This window comes from Moschus berezovskii, chromosome 27 (genome assembly GCF_049115385.1).
Source record: "Moschus berezovskii isolate FMDL1 chromosome 27, NW_MosBer_1.0, whole genome shotgun sequence".
NCBI lineage: Eukaryota > Metazoa > Chordata > Mammalia > Artiodactyla > Moschidae > Moschus > Moschus berezovskii.
Window position 1 is genome coordinate 9724997 of NC_142486.1, and position 15302 is coordinate 9740298.

The 15302-nt window shown below is 49.3% G+C and overlaps 1 pseudogene; it reads right to left on the reverse strand.

Moving 5' to 3' along the window:
* Positions 1–14883: 14883 nt before the first annotated feature.
* On the reverse strand, positions 14884–15028 carry LOC148773634 (5.8S ribosomal RNA; annotated as a pseudogene).
* Positions 15029–15302: the final 274 nt, after the last annotated feature.

Here is a 15302-nt window from a genome sequence, read left to right on the forward strand (position 1 = left end):
CGTGAAAGACTTTGCAGCTCCCTGGGCTCAGGCCTGTCTGCAGCCGGGAGAGGCCCTAAACATGGGCTCTTTGGCACCTTGGTGGTGGGGTGGGAATGAGGGCCCTGCTCTCCGTCTGGCTGGGTACCCAGGCCTGGCAGACCACTCTCCGTTGCCACCAGGGACTCTGAGCAAGACAGCCCCCTGTCAGGGTCGGTGCTTCCTGCTTGGCCCCGTTTTGGCTGGTAATCCGGGCAGCTGGCACTGCGTCTCTTTGTTCACTGCCCGAAACGCGAAGAGGATTAAGGGGGGTGGCATGTGCAGGTTCCAGAGCCTGGGGCGGGCACATGTCAAGGCTCAGGTCGTGGTGGTCGGGGGAACAGAGAGCATTTGGGGTCCTAAGGCAGAGGGGACCAGAGTAACAGGACATGTCCAGCCTCGGCCGGGAATGGGAGTCTTGGAGAGCACAGGTCTTTCTGGTACATCCACATTTGAAAGGATAAGTGACCAACTCTATGGGGCGTTGCTGTGCAGCGGGTCAGAGGGAGGGTCAGTGGTTTCTGGATCTATATCCTCCTGGATGGGGCTGGCGTGGGCCCTCCAGAGCCCTCCCCATTCCTGCCATCAGCAAGAAGGCTCAGCTCCCAGGTTGGGATTCCAGGTCTCAAGGAGCCAGTGGGAAGGATGTCGGGGACCCAGGCCCTTCCCATTTCCCCTTGTGTTTCCTCCCCCACCCCCAAAAGATCAGCTTAAAGGGCAGACAGGGAGGCGATGTCTGTTCCTTTCTCTTTTAGAAAGACTCCCTATCCGCCTGCCCCACTATGGCGGACAGAACAGCCCGGCGGCACTGTGTCTGTCTGTCTGTGTATTCGGCCCTTGTTCACTGAGGGCCTACTGTGTGCCAGGCATGGACCTAGACCTTAAGAACCCAGCAGTAAACAAGACAGACACAGGATCAGCTCCAGGCAGTTTGTGGCTGAGAAGAGAGCCGAGGTGAAACCTGTAGACAGATAAATGGCCCAGTGTATTTCAGATGGTGATGGCACGTGCCTTCTACACTGTGATGCTGACAAGGGTCCCGTGGTCATAGGCCTCACACTGTGTATGAACAGATGTTCCTGGTAGGACCCTGCTGGGCCACCATTCCAGCCTGAGGACACTGGGGCTCCCCACTGGCAGGTTTCCGGGGCTGAGATCCCTGCCTGCAGAGAACCGGGTGGGCTCACCCCTGCAGGACTTCTGAGCGTAGTCTAGGGGAGACAGCTGTCCTCCGACATCCTTTGCCTCCCACTGGGAAAACTTGGATGGTCTCTTTTCTTTCTAGAAGGCAGCTCTGTGAGTGGGACCTGTCCCTTTTGAGCTGTAGCGTGGAGATGCTGGGAAAACAGGGCTGGGCCTCCGATCCGTGTCCTTTCCACAGAGACAGTGGCCCTGGTGGCCAGGTCAGCTCTGGGTGACCTGCTGGTCCACAGCGGGGGACCGGCCCTCTCAGGTGGTTTTGAGGTTGGAACACATGGGCAGGGGTGCTCAGGGCAGTCCCAGGGCACCGCTACAGTCCCTGCGAGGGGTCACTCACAGCGACCCCTTCCCTTCCAGCTCTGTCCCTGTTTGGATGATAACGTCAGTCGCCACTCTCTCTTCTATGCAATGTTCGACTTGGATGACGCTTTCTTTCTGAGGTTAGAACCTCCCTTTCTTTTATCCCTGGGGAATGGTTTGCTTTCCCTCAGCCTCAAGATGGACAAGAAAAAAAATGAGCAGAACTCCAGTATTCTTGCCTGGAGAATTCCATGGCCAGAGGAGCCTGGTGGGCGACTGTCCATGGGGTCTCAAAGAGTCGAACATGACTGAGTGACTAACACCTTCTCTTTGTTCTGCTGGAGGAAATGCTGAGTTCTTCTTGTCTTGAGATGAGACAGTTCAGTTTCAGTTCAGTTCAGTTGCTCAGTCGTGTCCGACTCTCTGCGACCCCATGAATCACAGCACGCCAGGCCTCCCTGTCCATCACCAACTCCCGGAGTTCACTCAAACTCATGTCCACAGAGTCGGTGATGCCATCCAGCCATCTCATTCTCTGTCATCCCCGTCTCCTCCCGCCCCCAATCCCTCCCAGCATCAGACTCTTTTCCTTAATGACCCTAATCGAAATAATGAATGTGATCTTTTGGGAGCGTGTGGTCAGGCTCTGAGCTGGGCACGGGGTAGAGGTCCCCTGAGTGAAGGCGGGGAACTGAGAAGTAACGTGACGAGAACAGGGCTGGCATGGAGGGCATCCCAGGCTGCTGTGGAGCCCAGGGCAGGGGGTCTTACTTAGCCCAGAAGAGGGTCTTATAATCCTGCAGGGACCCAGAGAAGCCAGGGGTTGCCAACAATCTGCTGAGAGCACCGCATGCTGAGTGCTCTGGGGGCCGAGGAGGGAGAGCAGATGATTTGTATTGGGGATGGAGGGTGCTTTCTAGATGCAAGGGGAGGGCATTCCTGGCCTGGGCAAAGGCCTGGGATGGGGCAGTGACTCAGGACAGTGGGGGCATCGATCACCAGGGGTAACACGGGGAGATGCCCCTAAGAGGTGACCAGGGCCCCGGGTTGTGAAGGGCTCTGTGAGTCATGTTGGTGATTCTGCTCTTTGCCTGGAAAGCTGTGGGCAAGGAGGGGGCTCTCATCATCCCTCCCTCCAGGTGGCACACGCGTTAGGCCTGGAGAAGGTCTGATTGTCAAGAATCTTAGGCAGCAAGAGGGCGGCTCTGGTGCGGAGGCGAGAGGCGTGCGGTGACGTGAGCTGAGACACAGTGGAAGGCCCCGCGGGAGGGTCGCTGCTGGGGCAGGAAGGGCACCGAGGCTCGGCAAAGACTCTGCGCACAGCGGGTGTCTCCCTCCCGAGGCATCTCATCTTCGTTTAGTGACCATTCAGGACCACATGTGTGTGCCAGAGACACGGTCCCAGGACGCTGAGATCCAGGCAGGACAAGCTGTGTGTGGGGTCATTGCGGCCTCGAGAGGATGCACCCCAGAGGCAGCCAACACCTTGGCATGCCCCGGGAGGGTGCTGAGCTGGGGGTCGGACGACCCCATTTTAGGCTTGGGCTCAGCTTTCCTGCCAGCCTGTTGGGTTTGGCACTGCCCTCTTCAGGATCTGATTTGTTGTTGTTGTTATCGTTTTTGTTTTGGGCTAAGTCTTTGCATTGCTTGTGGGCTTTCTCTAGTTACAGCAGGGGCTGCTCTTCATCGCGCTGTGTGGCTTCTCACAGAAGCGGTTTCTCTTGTGGAGCAAGGGCTCTAGGCTGTCTGTGCTTCAGTAGCTGTGGTGCGTGGGCTTAGTCGCTTTACGGCATGTGGAATCCTCCCGGACCAGGGATTGAACCTGTGTCCCCTGCATTGGCAGGTAGATTCTTATCCACTGTATCACTAAGGAAGTCCTCCAGGATCTGTTTTTTATTTTATTTTTTTGATCATTCATTGTAAATTATTCTTCCTAATGATCTTTTCTCCGTGACCCAAGAAGCTGGGCTAGTACAAGAACTGTGAGATTTTCTGTTGGGGCAGCAGCAGGAGGGAGAAGCCTGTCCTGGAAAGGGGGGCCTGTAAGGGCAAGCAAAGGGCAAAGTTCGTGAGCATGCCAGTTCTACTGGCTCTCTGAAGTGGTATCGGATCAGGGAGCAGCAGAGCTGGGAGGGAACTTATTATCCTCCCAGTTTACAGATGAGACACCAAGCCCCAGAGGTGGCTGTAAATTGCCCAGTTTGGGACCCTTCTCTCTTGAGTTACGCCTCTTCCCTGCTCCTATGCTCCTATGTCAGGCTTTGTGCTCAGACATACTTGGAAGCAGGGGGAGGGTAAGGAAGGAACCTAGGGTCCCTCAGACTGAAAGAAGCTTGTGGAAGTTGGCAGAAGGATGGCATTTAGATTGTGGGGCAGGCTCCGGGCAGGCTGGACTTCCGGGAGACGATAACCTGCCAAACTGCATACAGCAGATGATGGGCTTCTGAGCCTCAGTTTCCTCATCTGTAAAAAAAGCCAGTTGGTCTGGAAAACAGCAGAAGCCCTCCTCCCTTGGATTCATGCCCTGTGCCTTCCTGATCCAGAATCACAGTCCATCCTGGAGGAAAGGAACCCCACTTTTCTGTTGGCTACTCACTTCTGCACACCAGCCAGAAGGAATCTGAGCCTATCTGGAGCCCTCTCCCAGCAGCGCCATTTATTTTCTGATCTACTTCCAGCTAAAGATTCCATGTGCCAGTGGGAGTCGTTTCCGGTACTGGTAAATGTACTTATCTACTTGTATTTTCTGCACGTGTCTTCCAGGGCTCAATCTGGTTTCCGTTTGGCCTGAGCTCCTCATGTGAATCTGGGCAGACCAGTAAGGATCTTGGACTTCCCAGGGTCTTTGTGGACTGATGCGTCAGCTCCTGGGAGAGAGTTGAAGGGGAAAATGTATGTGGATGGTGTGTGTATGCATGCGTGTGTGTGGGGCATGACATGTGTGGGCATATGTGGCCGTGTGTGTGTGTGTGTGTGTACACATGTATAGGCATATGTGCATTTGAGATGGAGGTGGGGTGGGCCTTCTGGGAGGGTAGGGGCTGGGGGCACCTGCAAACTCAGTATGTCTCCCTTGACTCTCTCCAGGCAGGTTCTATTACTTACAACCAGTCCCTAAGGGGCTTCATGAGTTTAAATGGGAGGGAAGCAGGCTCTGTGGGAAATACATAACTTGGTCCTTGAAATCAGACACTTGGGAGGCACTTGACCTTTTCTCAGGGATTTGGGGGCTTTTGTGTGTCTGGGATAAGTGGAATATGATCTCCTGGCTCCCACTCAGGAAGCAGAAAGCCTGGGTTCTGGCTCTTTCTCAGTAGCCGCCATCCCTGTCCAGAGACTGCTGTGCCAACTTTGAGGCTCCGGCTGGCAATGTATGGGGTGTCCTTGATGACCCAGATGGTAAAGAATCTGCCTGCAATGCAGAAGACCCGGGTTCGGTCTCCATAAGGTCACAAAGAGTCAAAGGCAACTGCGTGAGAATACAAGGATTCCAAAGGTACCTGAGGCAGTTTAGAAAACAAAAACCATACATTAAAACAGACAATAAGGAGAAGAATGAATCAGGATAAGGGGAGAATAAAAGTAGGAGAGGAAGACAAGCCAGAATGAAATCATAATATGTAGGAATATAGGCTGAAAGTTTGGATAGTTTTACTAAGGCTGGAGCCAAGGGGTGGGCACTGCTAATTGGCCCTAAGGGTCCTCGTGGTCAAAGCAAGAAAGAAGCATCACCAAGTGTGTGTGGCTGGTGCTTGAGAGCACTTCAGTACTTGTTTCAGGACACTTTGCAGAAGGAGGGTGAAAGTGGCCCCTGGACCAGAAGTAGTGGCTGGTGGAGGCCCAATTCTGTGAGAGAAAGCAAGTTGGCTAGGGCGTCCCCACGTGGTTCCAGCTTCATGATTTATCACCCTGAGATTTAGCCAAGCCCAGTATTCTCTGTTGGTTTTACCTCCCAGGATTCTATTCATTCCCAGATGTTGTTCTTAAGTCCTAAAACTGGACAACTTTGGAATGATTCCTTTGAGCCTCATTTGGGCAAGTTCAAGGAGAGGGCTTTAAAGATCTCCTCGTTACCCACCTGCAGGGAAAGCACTGTCATTTGGGGATGGTCAGTTCCTTTAATTAATTTTCATTGAATTTTGATCATCACCACCATCATCAACGCCATCATCATTGTCATTATCATCACCGCCATCATCTCTAAGTTTTCTAAGCACCTTATTATGATCAGTTTGCAGACTTGATTCAACCATTCTACAGAGATTTGTTGGGTGCCTACTGTGGGCCCAGCACTGTTTGAAGTGCTAGGAATATAGTGATGGACCAGACGGCCCAAGTACCTGCATTGTGGAGATTACTGTCTAGTAGGGTAATAGACAACAGAAGGCTGAACAAGGTGAGAATTAGCACTGGATTAGGGGCCACCCCAAGAACCTCCCTTTTAAAAATATGTGTATTTTATTGAAGTGTAGTTGACTTAAAGTGTTTCAGGTGTACAGTAAGGTGATTCAGTTATACACATATATTATTTCTGAAACTATTTTCCATCATAGGTTATTACAAGATACTGACTATAGTTCAGATTTTACTGTGCTATACAGTAAACCTTTGTGGCTTGTTGCACATCCCAAGAGCCTCCTTTTAATGTACTCACTCTTTAACTATCTATATCTTCAAATACAGTCACATTTTGAATTATAGGAGGGTTAGGACGTCAATGTATGAATTTGGTGGGGGCCAAAATTCAACCTGTAAGAGAAGGGCTCAGTAGTGAATGAATCAGTGAATGATGTGAGTCCTAGGCAGATTTAGACGTTCATTTTTGTGTGCCAGGGGACCAAGGGAAGGGGGTCTGGGCATCTCTGTTGTAAACAGGAGGGAGAGGCCGGGGGGACGGCTAGAGAGAATTCTCCGTGTGACACCCGTTGCTTGTTGGGGCTCTTCCCTGCCGTCTCCTTCTGTTGTATGTGACATCCCGACTGGGAACACGCGAAACAACAGCTGATGCTGTCAGTGGGACACCCGTCTCTCTGCCACACTCACGGTGGTACCTGCCAACACCGATGACATGCCAGCCTTGGCGGTGACATTGATCCTATTCCTGCAAGAACAGGGCCAGGAGCACGGGAGCAGGGAGATAGCTTCCTTTCCATAAGCGGTGACAAGGCTGCAGCTTTTCATATCAGACTAATTTTAGTTTAATCTTGAGGAGCCAGAGAGGAAAAGCAAAATTCTGTGAGAAGCTTTCGTGGGGAGCCACAAAGTCATTAACAGGTTGGATGTCAGCAGTTATTTATTTTCTTCCTCTCTTCCCTTTCTTAGAAGGAATGGAAGAGGGTTTATTTTGTTCCTTGAAAATGATGTTTCCACTGAGATAAGAAACGGATGGAGGAGACTGTCCCTGGTGGGGTCAGCCAGAATAGATACTTCATAGCAGTTCAATAACTCCCACTAAAATGACTCTCCTCTATTTGGGTCTCAATTTTTGTTGCTCTGAACAATTTATACAACATAAGAAGCAATATACAAGGCCCAGGGAATGAGGCATTTTCCAATAAAACTGGCTGATCATGTGGATGAGGGGTCATTTGTTAAGAGGGCAGTCACTCCACCTCTTCCCAAGTATTCCCCAAGGGAAAAAAGCTCTGAAGACAAAGAAGGCTTGGATCTGAAGAGCCAGCCAGGGATCTGAAAGGAAATGCATTTGAACTTCTGTACGTGAGACTTGGCTGTAAACACATGGGTGAATTCTTTTATGCACTATGAGCTGGGGAAGAATTTTGGATGGTGATGATGGTGGTGGCACTAGGAGTATGGATCTCCCAGGGGGTCCTGGCAGTTTGAGCCAATGGATTTAGCAGGAGGAAATGCCAGAAACAGAGTAAGGTCCAGCTGAGGGGCAGCAGAGACCCCAGAAAAGCCAAAGGAGCAATTAATTTGTTTGGTGGAGAGGTCCTATGGAGGCAAGTCAGACTTTGGGGTTGCTGGTTGATGCTTTAGAACTGTGGTGTTGGAGAAGACTCTTGAGAGTCCCTTGGAATGCAAGGAGATCCAACCAGTCCATCCCAAAGGAAATCGGTCCTGAATATTCATTGGAAGGACTGATGCTGAAGCTGAAACTCCAATACTTTGGGTCACGTGATGTGAAGAACTGACTCATTGGAAAAAACCCTGATGCTGGGAAAGATTGAAGACAGGAGGAGAAGGGGATGACAGAGGATGAGATGGCTGGATGGCATCACTGACTCAATGGACATGAGTTTGAGTGAACTCCGGGAGTTGGCGATGGACAGGGAGGCCTGGCGTGCTGCGGTCCATGGGGTCACAGAATCAGACACAAGTGAGCAACTGAACTGAACTGAACTGCTGGAGGAAGTCAGGGACAGGCCTGCCAAATGTGGTTATGAGGTTTGTGCACCAACCAAGGCAGAAGGTAGAGGGGTTTGTGAATTCTAGTGTACATTTTGCTGGCCAAGTCACGCACTGTGACATAGGCCTGCTTCTATCCAGAGGAAGGGTAGCTTTTTCTTTGCATACAGTTTCCTTCTACCAGCCGGCACTGTGCAGAAAGTGCTGGTTCTGTGAAGAAGGAGTGTGCTTAGCTAACTTGCACAAGGATGTTGTGTAGGTTGGTAGGGTCCTGGCTTGTAAGCCAAAGTACTTGAACACTGGGGGCAAGGGTGAAATGATCTGCCTCCCAGGGCCCAGAAGAGGCACTGCGCCCCTGAGACAGCAGTGACATTCCTTTTGCGAGGCAGCATCGTGACTGTCTTGAATGACCATCAAACTAGTTTTGGGGTCTCTAGCTTTCTGGTATCATCATGCTGTTCTTCAGGGATGAAATGCCGGTAATTAAAAAAAATGAAGAAACAGAGCTAAAAACGTAAAATTTACAAAAATTTAACAGGTCTAAAACATAGAATTTATCATCTGTGAAATTTTAAAAAATATATTTAGTTATTTGGCTGCCCTAGGCCTTAGCTGTGGCATGCGAGATCTTTGATGTTGGTTGTGGTACGCAGAGTCTGTAGTTGCGGTGTGTGAGCTCTGAGTTGCAGTATGTGGGATCTAGTTCCCTGACTAGGGATCGAATTTGGACCCCCTGCACTGGGAGTGTGGCGTCTTAGCTGCTGGACCACTAGGGAGGTACCCAGCTTACCAACTTTACACCATTACCTTGTGATTGTGCTTTGGGGAAACTTTGACAGCAAGAATAGGTCTTTCTCCATGAAAAACTTTTGCAACAATGGCCCAGTGGCTCATCCATGGGTTGGAGGGAGCTATTAAGGGTTCTCTGAGGAGTCATGAAAAGGAGAGAACAAAATGCAGACATCAAGAAGCATAAAAGTGGGTTGCCATCCCCTCCTCCAGGGAATCTTCCTGACCCAGGGCTCAAACCTGGTCTCCTGCATTGCAGGCAGGTTCTTTACCATCTAAATTGCCAGCTCTGCTGTGTATGCTCAGTTGTGTCTGACTCTTTGCGACTGTATGGACTGTATAGTCTGCCGGGCTCCGCTATTCATGGTATTTTCCAGGCAAGAATACGGAAGTGGGTAGCCATTTCCTCTCCAGGGGATATTCCTGACATGGGGACTAAATCTGAATCTCCTGCGACTCCTGCATTGCAGGTGGGTTCTTTACCTGCTGAGCCATCTGGGAAGCCAAGAAATGAACAGAAACCTGAATTAGATAGAGACAGGGGACCCGAAGGGTGGGGGGCTCTCACACTCTGTGAGAATAGCAGAGTCCAACAATAAGGCAAAAGACTCCTTTTTCTTGCTTGCAAGAGCACAGCCGATGGAGAGGCAGTCACAGCTCAGCCAACGAATGGCCATGTGCTTACTGTAGTCCCCTCTCAACTTCCCTTTCCTCTCTATAAAGGAGTTCTCTCAATTTGTTGCTGGGAACTTGCATCTGACTCACCATGGTTGTGGACTCCAAATTACAACTTTTTGTTGATCCCAAATGAAGCCTTTTTTCTTTTTTCCTCCTGTTGCTGGCAGTCTGTTTAGGGTCAACATTTTGGTGACCCATACAGGTATCTAGACAAGTCCCTTGAGAACTCTGAGGCCAGGGAGCAAGTGGGTTCAATACGCATATTGAGCATGATGCTGCTCACTGCCTTTTCTCACTGCCTGGAGTTTGAGGGTAAGATTTTCTCTTGGGTCTGAGCTTCTGCCCTCCTTGCATTTTTTTTTTAAATTAAAGGAAAAAAATTATTTTTTGGCCATGCTGCACGGCATATGGGTTCTTGGTTCTCTAACCGGGGATGAAACCTGTACCCCCTACGTTGGAAGCATAGCATCTCAACCACTGGACACCAGGGAAGCGCTATGCTCCTTGCAATTTGAAACTCTCCAGGTTTTATTGGGGAGCTATTTTAAGGCTTTGTTCTTGAATGTAAGTTTTGGCCTAATTTTGAAATCAGACTGTCCCAAGTGGATCTGGCTAACCTTTGGCCCATTCCCTTGGGAGCAGGGGCTGTTTCATTGGAACTGTGCAGGTTCAGCTTGGCCCAATTAATTTGGAATAGAGGCTATTCTATTGGAACTCTGTTGAGCAGCTTAGGGCCTGACTACTCTGGGGCCAGACCTTTCCCTTAGAAATGGCTGGTATTAGGCCTTCAGGCTATTTGAGCTGCAGGCTATTTGAGCAATTTGAGCTGTTTAGGCTGTTTGAGAATTATTCCTTTATTCTAGAGAAAAAAAGTCTCTGAGAAATGCGATCCCAGTTATCTAAATATTTTGAGGTTCAGGGAACTAGATCCCATATGCTGCAACTGGGAATTTGCATACCACAGCTAAAGATCCCGTGTGCCGCTACTAAGACCTGGCACAGCCAAATAAATATATATTAAAAAAGTAAAATAGCCCCTGTGTTGGGGTGTTAAAACGGTTCAGATAGTGGGGATCTCTACTGAACCTCCAGGGGTTTCTTTCTCCGAACCTATTCCCTTCCATTTAGGCCCCCTGGGAGTCGCACATTCCTTTCTCCTTAATTCTGCTGCCCCATCCACTTATTAGACTGAGGTTTCTTAAAGAAATATTATGCCAGAATTTCTTTCTTCCAAAAGGGGGAAATCATTTTAGTATTTGACAGTAGTCATCAAAGCAACCAACCAGGTTAGTTTAATGACCTTTCGACACCTTTTATTTGCTCCCTTTCTACTGTACTGGAGCTGATTCTGCAAACAATGATCATCTATTTCTATTGCATCAGCTACTGGGCAAAATCTCCGACCAATGTTGGCGAAATTCACAATGCAGCTTCCATCAAGATTCAAATAGATCCCTCAAAACCTCTTCCCAGAATGAATCGATAGCCTATATGTGAAGAAGCATTAAAGCTTCGGGGCATTAAAGCTCATGGTGGAAGATTACAAGGATCAAGTCCTCATTATTCTTTGTACTAATCCCTATCATACTTATGTTTTGGGGCTTCCCTACTGACTCAGTGGTAAAGAAGCTGCCTGCCAATGCAGAAGACACAGGTTTGATCCCTGATCCAGGAAGATCCTACGTGCCTCAGAGCAGCTAAGCCTGTGTCCCACAGCTACTGAGCCTGTGCTCTAGAGCTGGGAGCCACAACCCCTGAGCCCAAGAGCCACAACTGCTGAAGCCCTAGTGCCTAGAGCCTACGCACCAGGGAAGCCACAGCAATGAGAAGCCCACACACTGCAACTAGAGAATAGCCCCCGCTCTCCCCAACTGGGCTTCCCTCATAGCTCAGTCAGTAAAGAATCTGCCTGCAATGCAGGAGACCTGGGTTCGATCCCTAGATCGGGAAGATCCTCTGGAGAAGGAAATGGCAATCCACTCCTGTATTCTTGCCTGGAAAATTCCATGGACAGAGGCTCTGCCTGGTGGGCTACAGTCTGTGGGGCCTCAAGAACTGGACACGACTTAGTGACTAAACCACCTCCCCAATTAGAAGAACAACCAATAAATAAAATAACGAAGACCCAGAGCAACAGTGAAGATCCCAAACAGTCAATAAATTAAATTAAAAAATATATTGCCATAACTTAAAGAAAGCACTTCTGCTTTACTGGTGAGAAAACCTAAGGGCTCAGGGTGGAGGCTTGTCCAGGACCTCTGAGCAATAAATTACACAGTTCTCCCTCTACACCTGTTTTTCCCAAGCTTTATGCTGCTAACATCCATTCCCACCAAAAGTAAGTTATTGACTGTAATTGATATATGCAGTGCATTCTTGAGAATGCCAGTTGTTGAAGCTAACCAATGCTTTTCCTTTACTTGGGAAGAAAAACAATTCACCTGGACAGTAAGGCCTCAGGGTTTTATGGGGAGTCCTTCTTACTTCCCCCAAATCCTGAAGGCCAAACAGGATGATGTAAAGTTCCCCGGAGGTCCTGCTTGGTTGTGATCTGGGGATAATTTGCTTCTTTCCTCTCCATCTGAAGCCTCCACCTGCTGAAGTTTTCCTGTAAAAGGAAAATTCTTTGTGCCTAACTCTAGAGATGCTGGAAGACCTTGTGGTCAGAATTTTCTCCCTTTTGTAACAGATTCCTCTCCTTCTAAAGCAATACTCTGCATCCCACCCCCCAACAATCCTTTTGAATAAGTCTTTGCTTACAAGGTCTGGATTTGTTTCTTTGTTTTTTAATATTTATTTATTTATTTGGCTGCACCGAGTCTTAGTGGTGGCACGTGGGATCTAATTCCCTGACCAGGGATTGAACCCAGGCCCCTTGCATTGGGAGTGTGGAGTCTTAGCCACTGGACCACCTGGGAAGTCCCTGGGTTTTTTATTTGACAGTCCTGAGGAGTCCCTGTCCGATTTTTTGCGACCTCATGAACTGCAGCACGCCAGGCTTCCCTGTCCTTCTCTATCAGGCGTGACTTAGTGACAGAACAACAAACAAGGCATCTGTAGGCTCCTGTTGGGGAGAGATGGGTGGAGCGGGCGGTTTCGTCTCTCTGGTGCTTCCCGTGCTGCGGTAGATGTGCACAAGTTGTCAGGGAAGGTGTGAACCCTGCCATTAAACTGTCATGGGGACACACCACCCTGACCTGGCCGCCCTCACAGATGAAGCCGCTGAGACTTGCTTGACAATTGGGCTGGAGCGCACCCACCGCAGCCTGAGACTCTGTCGATGACACCAACAGCCTTCCAGGGAGGCGGCAGCAGCGGTTCATGTGACTGAGTAGAATCTACAGACTGTGTGGAATCCAGTGCCTTAGGTGGCAATCAGCATGGTCCCAGTTTATATAATCTTTCGTCACACTCTCTGAATTCCCGTTCCTGCCCCTGTTTTCATTTTCCACCGTGGTTCCAGCACCTTCACTTGCCAGATCCAAGCTCTCTCCTTCTTAGCCCTGGTGTTTGTATCCCCACCCCTACCCCAGTCCCTTTTCCTTCTCACCGCTTTTCACTGTGTAGATCAATTTAGCTCCTTTTCGTTTGGAATTGCTGAGTGTCCTGGAGCCAGTTGACAAAGCGGTGGTTGTTTCTTTTTTTTAAATAACTTTATTTTGGGCTGTGCTGGGTCTTTGTGGTTGCTCGGGCTTTTCTCTAGTTGTGCTGAGCTGGGGCTCCTCTGTAGCTGTGGGGCAGTGGAGTCTCTTGTTTCAGATCATAGGCTCCTGGGCGCACGGGCTTCAGGAGTTGCAGTGCGTAGGCTCTGCAGTTGCAGCTCCCAGGCTCTGGAGCACAGGCTCAGTATTTGTGGTGCATAGTTTTAGTTGCTTCACGGCATGTGGGATCCTTCCTGATCAGGATTGTGTCTCCTGCATTGGCAGATGGATTCTTTACTACTGAGCCACCAGGGAGGCCAGGGTTTTTTTTTTTTATAAATTCTTTTTTTAGCAGGATGAGGGAGAGATGCAGTGAATGGGGAGCTGGAGAAACTTCACCTGCTAATAAATCTTGCTCCTGTCGCGTTGTAATCCAAAGCAATGTGTGAAAAGGGTCGTACGTACAGAGTCCAAACATGACGCTTCAGTGGTCCCCGTGCAAGTGGGGTCATCAGGCTTTCTCAATGGGTGCTCCCTCTCTGCTAATCCATCTGCCGGGGTGCAGGCTGAGTGCAGAGACTCAGACATACTCGCTGTGCTCGGGTCAGCCTGCAGATGCTCTGCCAGATGACTTTGATCCGTGAACAAATCTGTTACAAGCTGGTCCAACCTCTAGCCACGGGTGGGTAAATTAGAGCTTGGAGAGTCGTGAACCTAACAGAGAAGTGAAGGAACACAGAGGCTTCTTGCCGCCACCCCAGACAGGAGCGCCTCTGGGGCCTCTTAGCTGCCTTGGGGTGCGGGGTGAATGAGGGTTCACTAGCTAAAGCAGGCCGGCTGGGATGGGATGAGCTTATTAACCTCCCCTCCCATCCCCCATGTTTCTATTGTATATCAACACAACACAATATTGAGTGTGCGTGTGTGTGCTCAGTCGTGTCCAACTCTTTGCAACCCCATGGACTGTAGCCCTCCAAGATCCACTGTCCATGGGATTGTGCAGGCAAGAATACTGGAGTGGGTTGCCATTTCTTTTTCCAGGGGATCTTCCCAACTCAGAGATTGAGCCCAAGTTTCCTGCATTGGCTGGTGAATTCTTTACCATTGAGCCATCTGGAAAACCCCTTTTTAAAATTAATTAATTTTAAAATTAAAATTAGTTAACTCGTTGATTGATTTTCGGCTGCACTGGGTCTTCGTCGCTGCATGCGGGCTTTCTCTAGTTGCAGGGAGCAGAGGCTCCTCTATAGTTGCGGTGATCAGGCGTCTCACTGTGGTGACTTCTCTTGTTGCAGAGCTCGGGCTCTGGAGAGCTTGGGCTTCAGTAGTCGTGGCACCCAGGCTTAGTTACCTCGAGGCACGTGGAATCTTTCTGGGCCAAAGATTGAATGCGTGTCCTTTGCGTTGGCAGGCAGATTCTTAACCACTCTCATCTTACACATCAGAGGACAGAGGCTGAGTTGCGTGAAAGGACCTGACTGGCCCATAGCAAGCAAACGACAGGGAGGAAATCTGAGCCCAGGCGGCCCTAACCTCAGGGCCTGTGCCCTGTGGATCCTCCATACCGTTGGATCATTAGTATAAAGTGATATAAAGTGACCTGTCCCACCACTAGCTGGTAAGCCTCTGCAGGGAGGTGATGGGGCCTGGGATCCACCATGTGTGTGGTCTTGGAAGCCCAAGGAATTGGATAGACACTGCTGATTCCGAAAACACACAACAGGGTCCCAACTCCGCAGCCTTCTAGCACCATCCCATCCCCCACAGCTCTTGATTGTAACTGACTCGAGTCCCAGCCTGCCCTCCGGATTGTGACCTGTGGCATGTTCTTTATAATGGCTCATTTTCTTTATTTAAAAATTTTTTAATTAAAAATGTTTAAAAAATTAAAAACTAAGAAAAAAATTTTATAATGGATGCCGAAAGTGTGTTTGAAGTGTCAAGGATCGGTATGTCCTGCAGTTCACATCAGTTCTCACAGCTAGCTGCGTTCTTCATTGACACATGAGCTGAGTCATCCACCGTTAAGAGTCATAATGGAGTGTAGTTGATTTACAAATGTTATGTTGGCCTTATGCATACAGCAAAGTGATTCAGTTATACATATATCTGTTTTTGTTCTGATTCTTTTCCCATTTAGGTTATTAATTGAACAGAGTTCCCTGTGCTATATAGTAGGTCCTTGTTGATTATTTATTTTATATATAGTAGTATATATATCCCAACCTCCTAATTTACCCCTCCTGCTCACCCTTCCCCCTTGGTAACCATGAGTTTGTTTTCTAAGTCTGTGAGTCTGTTTCTGTT